We start from the raw sequence: 12,096 nt of genomic DNA, 5'->3' as shown, positions 1-12,096 counted from the left end.
GTATGGCTCCAAAAGGATCTTGTGGTGCTTACTGCCTTTGCACCTCCTGACATCGTCTGCTGCTATGCAGCTGCCACACCCTTCGAGCCCAGTTCGAGCGGGATTTGTGGCAACCCAAGGTGCCTAGCTTCTCCCTCCAAGCCCCGTGGGGGCGGGGAATGGGGCTAGACCTGGGGACAGCTGGTCCCAGAAGACGAGGAGGTACTTGTCTCTCCTCCTATGGCAGACATTGGCCTGAGACACTCCCACGACGACAGGGAGCCAAGATCGGGCGACCTCTTGGAAGAGGCCTGGGCCGGACGATTATACCGGCGAATCTACTACCTACCTACGTTCCCTATGGATATACATGCACATCCTCTTTTTCCAGGAAGATCTGTTTGACCTCAAAGTCCACTATGTGGGCGAGACGTTGTCAATAAAAGACGTATACTGCATTTGTGTCATTATCTATCGTGTCGGTATTTTATACAATTTCTTTCCTCTTGATTTTCCTTATTACAGTATACACAGAATTTAGCTATAACTACACTAATAATATATATTGCTCGATGTAGCGATACAGAGTGCCTGATACAGTGATATATATTGCCTGACATAACTAAATTTTCGTTCATTACATAAAACACCTAACAAATGTCTGTGGTGAAAATAAAAGTGGTATACTACAAGGCGTTGTCACTACTAAGGCTAGGCTGTCTCACCTAGACTAAGGCTAAGCTGCCTCTGCTAGACTGTCTCTGGTAAACTAAAGCTAGGCTTTCTTTGCTAGACTGCGGCTAGACTGTCTCTGCTACACTACCTGGAGTTTACCTGGAGAGGGTTTCGGGGGTCAACGCCCCCGCGGCCCGGTCTGAAACCAGGCCTCATGGTGGATCAGGGTCTGATCAACCGGGCTGTTACTGCTGGCCGCACGCAAGCTAACGTACGAACCACAGCCCAGTTGGTCAGGTACTGACTTTAGGTACTTGTCCCGTGCTAAGGCTAAACTAAGGCTAGGCTGTCTCTGGCATGACTCTAGTAGACTAATACTAGGTTACATATCTTTGGCAATAACATGCAACACAGTGTGTTGACAGGCCACACATTACGATCATCATATCTTGCAGTGTCCAAACATCTAAGCATTTAAGACACATCCAAGCAATCCCTACATGAAATGGCATATCATTTCATTTTAATGAAAAAAAGCTGTCTGAAATCCTAATTTAGTTAGTGTCCACATTTTGCACTGCCTAGATGAATGTACTGTCACTTGATGAGACTGTAACCTAGTCAATGACCAGTGCTTGCAGTGGTATAGACGCGATACTTGAATTTTCTTGAGAATGTATCTACTGACTGTATTGTATAGATTAGTTATGCGAGTGAATTGTAATACATGTAATGACTAACATCTTTGAAGATATTAATCATAGTCATAAATTTGAAGATATTGTGGAAAATACTTTATATATTTTCCAGAAATTCAGTATTTATATGTAAATAGATGGCCATACTGTATTTAATAATATTTGTCATAGAAAACGGAAAGCCTGCGTCTGCGCAGACGAGACTCGCCATCTTGGTTTTGAATTTTGTACAAACATTGGTGAAATGGGAAGAATTTTTCGTGCTCTAGAGGTTAAAATTATGTTGACACCTCTCAAGTAGGAGGCGAAATTGGTGGATGTGCATTCCTGCATAACTTGAGATATCAGACGACTGGACAAGATAGCTCCAGGAACCTCAGATAAGCTCTCTAGATTTGTGTGTAATTCTGGCCAGCATTATTTTCATAGATTTAGTTAGAGTGAGGTTTTCTGAGTATGATACACATTAATCTCCAGTCAAATTGGTGAGTGATATTAAGATACATTTTCCTTCTGTTATGTAATTGTGTATATATATAACTATTTATTATTTTTAATATACAGTCCACAAATTTATATATTTACCAGCATTCCTGGTGTATGTATATTTCATTTAATTAATAGGTCCAGAGCAACGTGTCCCAAATTCCTACTTGTCTATGTAACATTGATAAATAATAATTATCTTGGTTATCATTTACTGCTATGTACATAATTAGTTACATTCAGATAAATGCAATTTTCCACAGATATTAGTCATTACAGTTGTGACCTTTGTAATCCCTTCTTTTGCGGGTACACAAAAAAGTAGCTGCTTGGGTAGCACAAAGTAAGATATATATACCAAGGAGTTTATTATAAATGTATATACACAGAGAAATTTATCTTCAAGTTCACCTACAGCGAGAGTTTAATTTAATATATATTTGTTGTATACGTTGTAATTATACAGAACTTAATGTGTTACTTGTACTTAAATTGTATTTAAACCTGGCGATGAGATCATGTGAGACGTCCATCCGTGGAGGGACGGTGGAACTGGAGGGAAGGAGTGGAGCAAGTGATTAATAAATATCATAAAGCTAAGAAAAAAATGATGAAAAATGAGTGAGGGAGAGAATGAAGAAACAGAATAAATAAGTTAAGGTGGCGAAGGATGTTTATTGTATAAGGTGGGATGAAGAGTGCAGATATATATATATATTAGGTGATAGGTAGACAGGGTGAAGAAAATGAGTCAGAGGGATGATGAGCATTGGAGTACGAGGAGGAAAGGAGGTTGGAGGGTGGGGAGAGAGGGAAGGTTCCTGGAGAGGAATGAAGTCTTGGAAGGGAGGAAGTATGCTGAGGAAGGGAAGTAGTCTTGGGAGTAAAAGAGGGAGGGTGTTTGGGGAAGAAGGGAGTCTAGAAAGGAAGGGAGGGAAGGAACCTGAGACGAGGGAGATGAGTAGTTTGGGGAGGAAAGGAGGTAGTTTGGGGAGGGAGGGAAGTAGTCTGGGGAGGGAGGGACGTATTTTGGGGAGGGAAGTAGTCTGGGGAGGCAGGGAGGGGAGTAGTCTGGGGAGGCAGGGAGGGAAGTAGTCTGGGGAGGCAAGGAGGGACGTATTCTGGGGAAGGAAGGACGTATTCTGGGGAGGGAGGGAAGTTGTCTGGGGGGGATGGTAGTCTGGGGAGGGATGTAGTGTTGTGGTGTGGGGAGGGAGGGAGGGAGGAGAGGCAATAGCGGGTATGGCCATGATGGCACGATGCCAGGCAGAGTTCAGTGCCGGGCCAGTTACCATCAGTAGTGGAGGCTGTGTTGCTCGTCCACCTGCCTCCCTCGCCCACACCACGCCCCCACGCCCTCATTACCAGGTACGCCCATCTCCACTCCTCACCTATACCTACTCCACATTTCCCACTATTGCCCACTCCACGTTACCTGCCCTCCAACATGCGCCAAAACACTCAGGAAAATGGTATACAGGACATAGCATTCCACTATGACTATGGTAGTCACCCCACAGGTTTGGTATTACCTAGGTGTTGTGCAGCTCTCAGGTCTGGTATTACTTAGGTGTTGTGCAGTTCTCAGGTCTGGTATTACCTAGGTGTTGTGCAGTTCTCAGGTCTGGCATTACCTAGGTGTCGTTCAGTTTTCAGGTCTGGTACTGCCTAGTTGTTGTGCAGCTCACAGGTCTGGTAGTAAGTAAGTTTATTCAGGTATACACAAATCCAGTTACATAGAATTATCATACATAGCAGCATATGTGTAGAGAACCTAGGTGTTGTTCAACTTTCAGGTCTGGTAGTACCCAGCTAGGTGTTGTGCAGCTCTCAGGTCTGGTAGTACCTAGCTAGGTGTTGTGCAGCTCTCAGATCTGGTAGTACCTAGCTAGGTGTTGTGCAGCTCTCAGGTCTGGTAGTACCTAGCTAGGTGTCGTGCAGCTCTCAGGTCTGGTAGTACCTAGCTAGGTGTTGTGCAGCTCTAAGTCTGTATATTTTTACAAAGTGAAAAATCCATGTTGCAGCTGGACACCTGTATCTTATTACTGTAGGGATCATACAGCGCCTGGGGAATGGGAGGTAGTCGGATTTGGTCCAGTAAAAGTTAGGTGGTATTATTATTATTACAATCAAGGGGGAAGCGCTAAACCCGGAGGATTATACAGCGCCTGGGGGGGTATGTGGAAGGCATTCAGGCTTAATTTGGGGAACTGGAGCATAGATCCAATTCCCTAAATCAAGAGCCCCTCACCAACATCAAGGAACCTTCCTTGAGGGGTGTTAGGTGGTAGTTCCATTTCATTAATCAAGAGTTCTTCACCGCCCCCCCCCTCCCCTGAAATGTGGACACCAGAAAGGGCAATTTTCTATGAATATAGTTTTTTTTTTGTTTAGTATATTCGTTTTATATCGTTTCATGCAATTAATATTAATTTTCCAGTGTGTTTATTGTTAATAATTGTATAACTGATATGCTCATGTAACACAAGGACCCCTAGCGGCAATGAATCACAAAAGTTACTATATATGACTATTGTAAAAATCTAAATTTGTGTATTGAACCTGAATATAAATTTTCTTCAGTTCAACCACTGTCAAAGTGTACTAGTGGCACACCTTACATCACTTTTTAAGTATCTTAAAATTAACAAATTGTCTTATTATTATTGTATTCATCAAGAAATGGTTAAGCCGTCATAGTCTTGCAGTACCTGGGTAATGGGAGGTGACTCACTCTCGTCATAGTCTTGCAGTACCTGGGTAATGGGAGGTGACTCACTCTCGTCATAGTCTTGCAGTACCTGGGTAATGGGAGGTGACTCACTCCCGTCATAGTCTTGCAGTACCTGGGTAATGGGAGGTGACTCACTCCCGTCATAGTCTTGCAGTACCTGGGTAATGGGAGGTGACTCACTCCCGTCATAGGCTTGCAGTACCTGGGTAATGGGAGGTGACTCACTCCCGTCATAGGCTTGCAGTACCTGGGTAATGGGAGGTGACTCACTCCCGTCATAGTCTTGCAGTACCTGGGTAATGGGAGGTGACTCACTCCCGTCATAGTCTTGCAGTACCTGGCTAATGGGAGGTGACTCACTCCCGTCATAGTCTTGCAGTACCTGGGTAATGGGAGGTGACTCACTACCGTCATAGTCTTGCAGTACCTGGGTAATGGGAGGTGACTCACTCCCGTCATAGTCTTGCAGTACCTGGGTAATGGGAGGTGACTCACTCCCGTCATAGTCTTGCAGTACCTGGGTAATGGGAGGTGACTCACTCCCGTCATAGTCTTGCAGTACCTGGGTAATGGGAGGTGACTCACTCCCGTCATAGTCTCGCAGTACCTGGGTAATGGGAGGTGACTCACTCCCGTCATAGTCTTGCAGTACCTGGGTAATGGGAGGTGACTCACTCCCGTCATAGGCTTGCAGTACCTGGGTAATGGGAGGTGACTCACTCCCGTCATAGTCTTGCAGTACACTCACTCCCGTCATAGTCTTGCAGTACCTGGGTAATGGGAGGTGACTCACTTCCGTCATAGTCTTGCAGTACCTGGGTAATGGGAGGTGACTCACTCCCGTCATAGTCTTGCAGTACCTGGGTAATGGGAGGTGACTCACTTCCGTCATAGTCTTGCAGTACCTGGGTAATGGGAGGTGACTCACTCCTTACTTGAAGGGCTAACAAAGTGCACTAATTCTGATACGATTTTTTTATAACATTTGTGTTTTTAACACTTCTTTATTTATCCCTTCTCCTCATACCTGCTCAACCCGTTTCAATTCTTCCCCATTCTTCTTTCTTCCCCCATCCTTGCTAGGACTCTCGTAGCTGCTGAACCTACATTTTCCTACTGAGGTCTCCCACTTCAGGCTAACAGATTGCAGTATTATATGAGCCCCATCCTGTATGAGGGAATATGCTCCCACTATGTAACTATCACAGAATATTGTCAAAAGCAATTAAATGTGTGGACGCTTGTAGAGGCCACAGAGTCCGGAATACATCTGGTACCTTGTTGAAGGGCTTCCACTGGCTGCATTTGCTTTTCTGGTTGTTCAGGCGTCCTAAATATTTTGATGAGCTGGGGAGGAAGATCTTCAAGCTCACTTATTAACCCGTAAACGGTCCAAACGTATATATACGTTTTTTCAGCATTTGAAAGTATGTAAAAAAGTAGATCTTTTTGTTTTTTTACATTTGAAAATGTATAAAAAACTTTGATCTACTTTTTTTGTTATATTTGAAAATATATGTAAAAAAAACGTAGATCTACTTTTGTAGAACTACACATGTGAACGTAGATCTGCTTGGACCGTTTACGGGTTTTAAATATGCTAAGGTTCTGAGGGTTAGCCTCCAACCTCCTTGGTGTTTGAAGTACTTATGGCGCCTGCATGCCCACCTGTCACCCTAACAACACCCCTCCCCCCTCAAATAATAACTAAATATCTTTATAAATATCGTTCTAGAGATTATTATTATTATAATCAAAAAGAAGCGCTAAGCCACAAGGGCTATACAGCTCGTTCTAGAGATGACGATCTGATATAATATTCCCAAATAACTTTTGCTATTAATTAATTTTGATTTAAGTTTTCTTGAATTGATAATATTATAGTATTATACGGTATTTACATCTTACAGCTTATTCTGCCCGCTATTGCCTATAGTGTTAAGAATTTGTGTGAAGGAACATTGCTAGTTTGACTAACCTAATTTACCAAAAAAAAATATAATAATACTCGAGTATTGTTTCCCTCACGCTGTGTAGAATTTAAGGTGTTCGAAAGCATACTTCTTATTTGGAGGACGGGACCGTTGGAGTGTGAATGCGCGATTTAAAGCTCCATGCTATGACGGCATTCAGTGTGGGACGGGGTAGGGGGGGGGGTGCCAATCTACTCTAGTGAGTGGGACCTTTAATATAAGTGCCTCTTGTGTGTGAGAGAGAAATACGGTTGGCACTGAGTTGTCTACATATGAAGATTGAGACACTTATGCAACATATTGGGAATCTTTATTAAGGAAACGTTTCGCCACACAGTGGCTTCTTCAGTTCAATATAAATCAGAGAGGGGTAAGGAGAGGAGGAGTTTGAGGTAATCAGTCCCTCAGCCTGGAATCGATGTGTTCAGTCCATCACTTGTAGAAAGTACAGCAGGCTGAGGGACTGATTACCTCAAACTCCTCCTCTCCTTACCCCTCTCTGATTTGTATTGGACTGAAGAAGCCATTGTGTGGCGAAACATTTCCTTAATAAAGATTCCCAATATGTTGCATAAGTGTCTCAATCTTCAACTTGTCGGTTTTCAAACCATTTATCACATTTGTCTACATAGTCCACTAGCAATAGTGAGGATATATTACCAAAAACAACTGGTGGGAGCTCCATTGTTGGTGCTAGGGAGGATAGAAGTAAGACAGGGAAACATGCACCAACAGGGAATACAGTCACAGAAACCCAAGGCAAACGGAAACCAAGCCTGTGCACATACTATGCACTCGGTATCTGCTGGCATGGGAAATCTGGAAAAACAGATGGGACGTGCAACTATGACCACCCTAGGAAATGCCATGCCCATATGACAACAGGAAAATGCAAACTCCCTTCCTGTAAGCTTTTTCACCCTGAACTGTGTACCTCTTCAGTACAGGAAAGACTGTGCTATAACTTAAATTGCCAGGCATACCATCTAAAGGGGACAAAAAGATACAAAACATCCAGGCCATGGGAAAACCTGGGTAGCCACAGCCACTCAAGAGGGAGAGGTTTTTTAGTGCCAGGAAGGAAAAAAAACTGGCAGGAAATGGCAGAAATCGTACACCAAATCCAGTCATTCCTGGAGTGGAACCACAGTCGATGGCCTCCACTCCAAACCAACAGATACAGATACTAATGCCGGAAAAAAAATCCCCCCCCAGTACCAACAATACCACCAGTCCGATAACATTCTTCTTTGCAAATATACAGGGTCTAAAGCCAGCAACAAACAACAAAATACCTTTCATCCGTGGACTGCTTGCAGAGGCAAAGGCAATGTTCGCGGCTTTTACTGAGACCCACATAAAGGATCACTTGGACAACGAAATATGGATCCCAGGTTACAACCTATACAGATGTGACAGAGTGAACAGGCAAAAGGGGGGGGGGGTTGGCCTGTACATTGCAGAGTCACTTGTTTGCACAGAACTGCTAAATGCCTCAAATGATGTAGTGGAAGTTTTAGCAGTAAAGGTCGAGAACCAAAACCTAGTCATTGTGATAGTCTACAAGCCTCCGGATGCAACATCCCAGCAATTCCAGGAACAGCTGTTAAAAATTGACCACTGTCTGGAAAACCTTCCAGCTCCTGCACCCAACATCTTGCTCCTGGGGGATTTCAACTTAAGGCACCTAAAATGGAGGAATATAGCAAATAATATTGTTGCAGTAATAACACCAGGAGGCAGCTCTGATGAAAACTCACACTCACGCGAGCTTTTAAATCTCTGCACAAAATTCAATTTAAACCAGCAAATAATAGAGCCTACCAGACTGGAGAATACACTAGACCTCATCTTCACTAACAATGATGATCTGATAAGAAATATCACCATATCAAAAACAATATACTCATATCACAACATAATTGAGGTTCAGTCATGTATGCGCGGAGCCCCAGACCGACATAATGAGATTAGTCACGAGGGAGCATTCACCAAATTCAACTTCAATAACAAAAACATAAAGTGGGACCAAGTAAACCAAGTCCTAACCGATATAAGCTGGGAAGATATACTAAGCAACACAGACCCCAACTCATGCCTAGAACAGATTAACTCGGTGGCACTCGATGTATGCACAAGGCTTATTCCTCTAAGAAAAAGGAGGAGTAGATGTAAAACAGAAAGAGACAGGCGCTCCCTTTACAGGCGACGGAAAAGAATAACAGAGCGGCTAAAAGAGGTCAATATATCTGAAATGCGTAGGGAGACACTGGTCAGAGAAATAGCAAGCATCGAACTTAAGCTAAAAGAATCCTTTAGGAGTCAGGAATCGCGGGAAGAACTAAAAGCCATAAATGAAATCGAAAGAAACCCAAAGTATTTCTTCTCCTATGCCAAATCAAAATCGAGAACAACGTCCAGTATTGGGCCCCTACTTAAACAAGATGGGTCCTACACAGATGACAGCAAGGAAATGAGTGAGCTACTCAAGTTACAATATGACTCAGTTTTTAGCAAGCCGCTAACCAGACTGAGAGTCGAAGATCAAAATGAATTTTTTATGAGAGAGCCACAAAATTTGATTAACACAAGCCTATCCGATGTTATCCTGACGCCAAATGACTTCGAACAGGCGATAAATGACATGCCCATGCACTCTGCCCCAGGGCCAGACTCATGGAACTCTGTGTTCATCAAGAACTGCAAGAAGCCCCTATCACGAGCCTTTTCCATCCTATGGAGAGGGAGCATGGACACGGGAGTCGTCCCACAGTTACTAAAAACAACAGACATAGCCCCACTCCACAAAGGGGGCAGTAAAGCAACAGCAAAGAACTACAGACCAATAGCACTAACATCCCATATCATAAAAATCTTTGAAAGGGTCCTAAGAAGCAAGATCACCACGCATCTAGAAACCCATCAGTTACACAACCCAGGGCAACATGGGTTTAGAACAGGTCGCTCCTGTCTGTCTCAACTATTGGACCACTACGACAAGGTCCTAAATGCACTAGAAGACAAAAAGAATGCAGATGTAATATATACAGACTTTGCAAAAGCCTTCGACAAGTGTGACCATGGCGTAATAGCGCACAAAATGCGTGCTAAAGGAATAACAGGAAAAGTCGGTCGATGGATCTATAATTTCCTCACTAACAGAACACAGAGAGTAGTCAACAGAGTAAAGTCCGAGGCAGCTACGGTGAAAAGCTCTGTTCCACAAGGCACAGTACTCGCTCCCATCTTGTTCCTCATCCTTATATCCGACATAGACAAGGATGTCAGCCACAGCACCGTGTCTTCCTTTGCAGATGACACCCGAATCTGCATGACAGTGTCTTCCATTGCAGACACTGCAAAGCTCCAGGCAGACATCAACCAAATCTTTCAGTGGGCTGCAGAAAACAATATGAAGTTCAACGATGAGAAATTTCAATTACTCAGATATGGTAAACATGAGGAAATTAAATCTTCATCAGAGTACAAAACAAATTCTGGCCACAAAATAGAGCGAAACACCAACGTCAAAGACCTGGGAGTGATCATGTCGGAGGATCTCACCTTCAAGGACCATAACATTGTATCAATCGCATCTGCTAGAAAAATGACAGGATGGATAATGAGAACCTTCAAAACTAGGGAGGCCAAGCCCATGATGACACTCTTCAGGTCACTTGTTCTATCTAGGCTGGAATATTGCTGCACACTAACAGCACCTTTCAAGGCAGGTGAAATTGCCGACCTAGAAAATGTACAGAGAACTTTCACGGCGCGCATAACGGAGATAAAACACCTCAATTATTGGGAGCGCTTGAGGTTCCTAAACCTGTATTCCCTGGAACGCAGGAGGGAGAGATACATGATTATATACACCTGGAAAATCCTAGAGGGACTAGTACCGAACTTGCACACGAAAATCACTCACTACGAAAGCAAAAGACTTGGCAGACGATGCACCATCCCCCCAATGAAAAGCAGGGGTGTCACTAGCACGTTAAGAGACCATACAATAAGTGTCAGGGGCCCGAGACTGTTCAACTGCCTCCCAGCACACATAAGGGGGATTACCAACAGACCCCTGGCAGTCTTCAAGCTGGCACTGGACAAGCACCTAAAGTCAGTTCCGGATCAGCCGGGCTGTAGCTCGTATGTTGGTTTGCGTGCAGCCAGCAGCAACAGCCTGGTTGATCAGGCTCTGATCCACCAGGAGGCCTGGTCTCAGACCGGGCCGCGGGGGCGTTGACCCCCGGAACTCTCTCCAGGTAAACATATGTACAGACGACTAACTGCAGTCCGGCAACCTTTACTTCTGTCTAGATGGTTGAGGCAAAGGTAATATAGCAAAGGCTCTCTTCCCACTCTCCACTCCTGCCACATTGCCGGCAATGAATAGCGGCGAAAAAAAAAAATATCATGGCCTATTAAAATAAGGAACATGTATTGAAGAAACTACACAGGGGAGGAGCAAACTTTGTAATCAAAAGCAAATTAAGTGACGTTACCTTGAAGCGCATTTCAGTGTTAATTACCTATTATAATTACATCTGAGTAGCAACAGGAGCAGAGTTATGCTTGTGGCGTCCGTCTTCAATATTTTGCTCATCACATAATTTATCAAATTTTCAATGGCTGAAATACGTACTACATCCTTTTGTAAATCATTTCCTAACAACCCTTCGACTCAGTGTACATATAGCAGAGTTTAGATCTTGCCTGTGATGCTCTGGTTCAGGGTTACTAACATTTTTACGATTACAGATCCCCCAGTAGATTGCCCAATATGTCACCATACTTCGCCACTGTCGAAATCATCATTATCACCACTAGTCCCATTAGGTACCAGTATGACTTCAAAAGATATCAGTAGCTTCTTTTTACTGAACATTGGAATAGCTAGGAACGGAACAGGTAATAATTTATTCTAACAACTTTTTTTTTTAAGTGTTCAGATAGAGTCCCATACCCCATTATTTGGTACCCATACCACCGGTTAAGAACCCCAGTCGCTGCATGACTTGTCGGTTTAGCGCTTAGTTTTCCTTGTAATAATAATAATCCCCTGCGAGCCTAGTTAATCCCAAGCAGGTGGCCTTGGAGATGATCTTGAGCATCCTGCTGACCCGTCTTCATGTACACCAGAATGCACCGAGCAAGCAGTGAAGGTCTCTTTTTGTGAAGTTAATCTCGGAGGTAATCTCCTTGCAGGTGGCTGATACCTGGCATAACTCTGCACCAGCTGAGCCTTTGATTTAACCTTCACCTACAAAAGTGACTTCATTTGTATTCTTCTTTTAAAGTATTTACTCCTGAATTTGGTAATGCGAGAAAGGCAATACGATGTGAACAGTGAAGCTGGGAACTAGACGGAGTAACACCACATCACTGTCTTCACGAGTGAACACTAAGTGAACCAGTCACTGTCTACACGAGTGAAGACTAAGTGAACCAGTCACTGTCTACACGAGTGAACAAGTAAACCAGTCACTGTCTACACGAGTGAACACCAAGTGAACCAGTCACTGTCTACACGAGTGAACACCAAGTAAAC

The 12,096-nt window shown here is 43.7% G+C and overlaps 1 protein-coding gene across 2 annotated transcripts in view; it reads left to right on the top strand.

Moving 5' to 3' along the window:
* The first annotated feature begins 3,099 nt into the window (after positions 1 to 3,099).
* Positions 3,100 to 12,096, top strand: part of LOC128705644 (uncharacterized) — a 123,554-nt gene continuing 114,557 nt past the window's right edge. For both annotated transcript variants that reach the window (XM_070100326.1, XM_070100321.1), the window contains exon 1: positions 3,100 to 3,206. The gene's annotated coding sequence lies outside the window, so the exon portion shown is untranslated. The remainder of the gene's footprint in view (positions 3,207 to 12,096) is intronic.

Source organism: Cherax quadricarinatus, chromosome 72 (genome assembly GCF_038502225.1).
Source record: "Cherax quadricarinatus isolate ZL_2023a chromosome 72, ASM3850222v1, whole genome shotgun sequence".
In the NCBI taxonomy this organism is placed as follows: domain Eukaryota; kingdom Metazoa; phylum Arthropoda; class Malacostraca; order Decapoda; family Parastacidae; genus Cherax; species Cherax quadricarinatus.
Note: the sequence above shows the minus strand (reverse complement) of the source record. Positions and strands in the feature narration are given on the sequence as shown.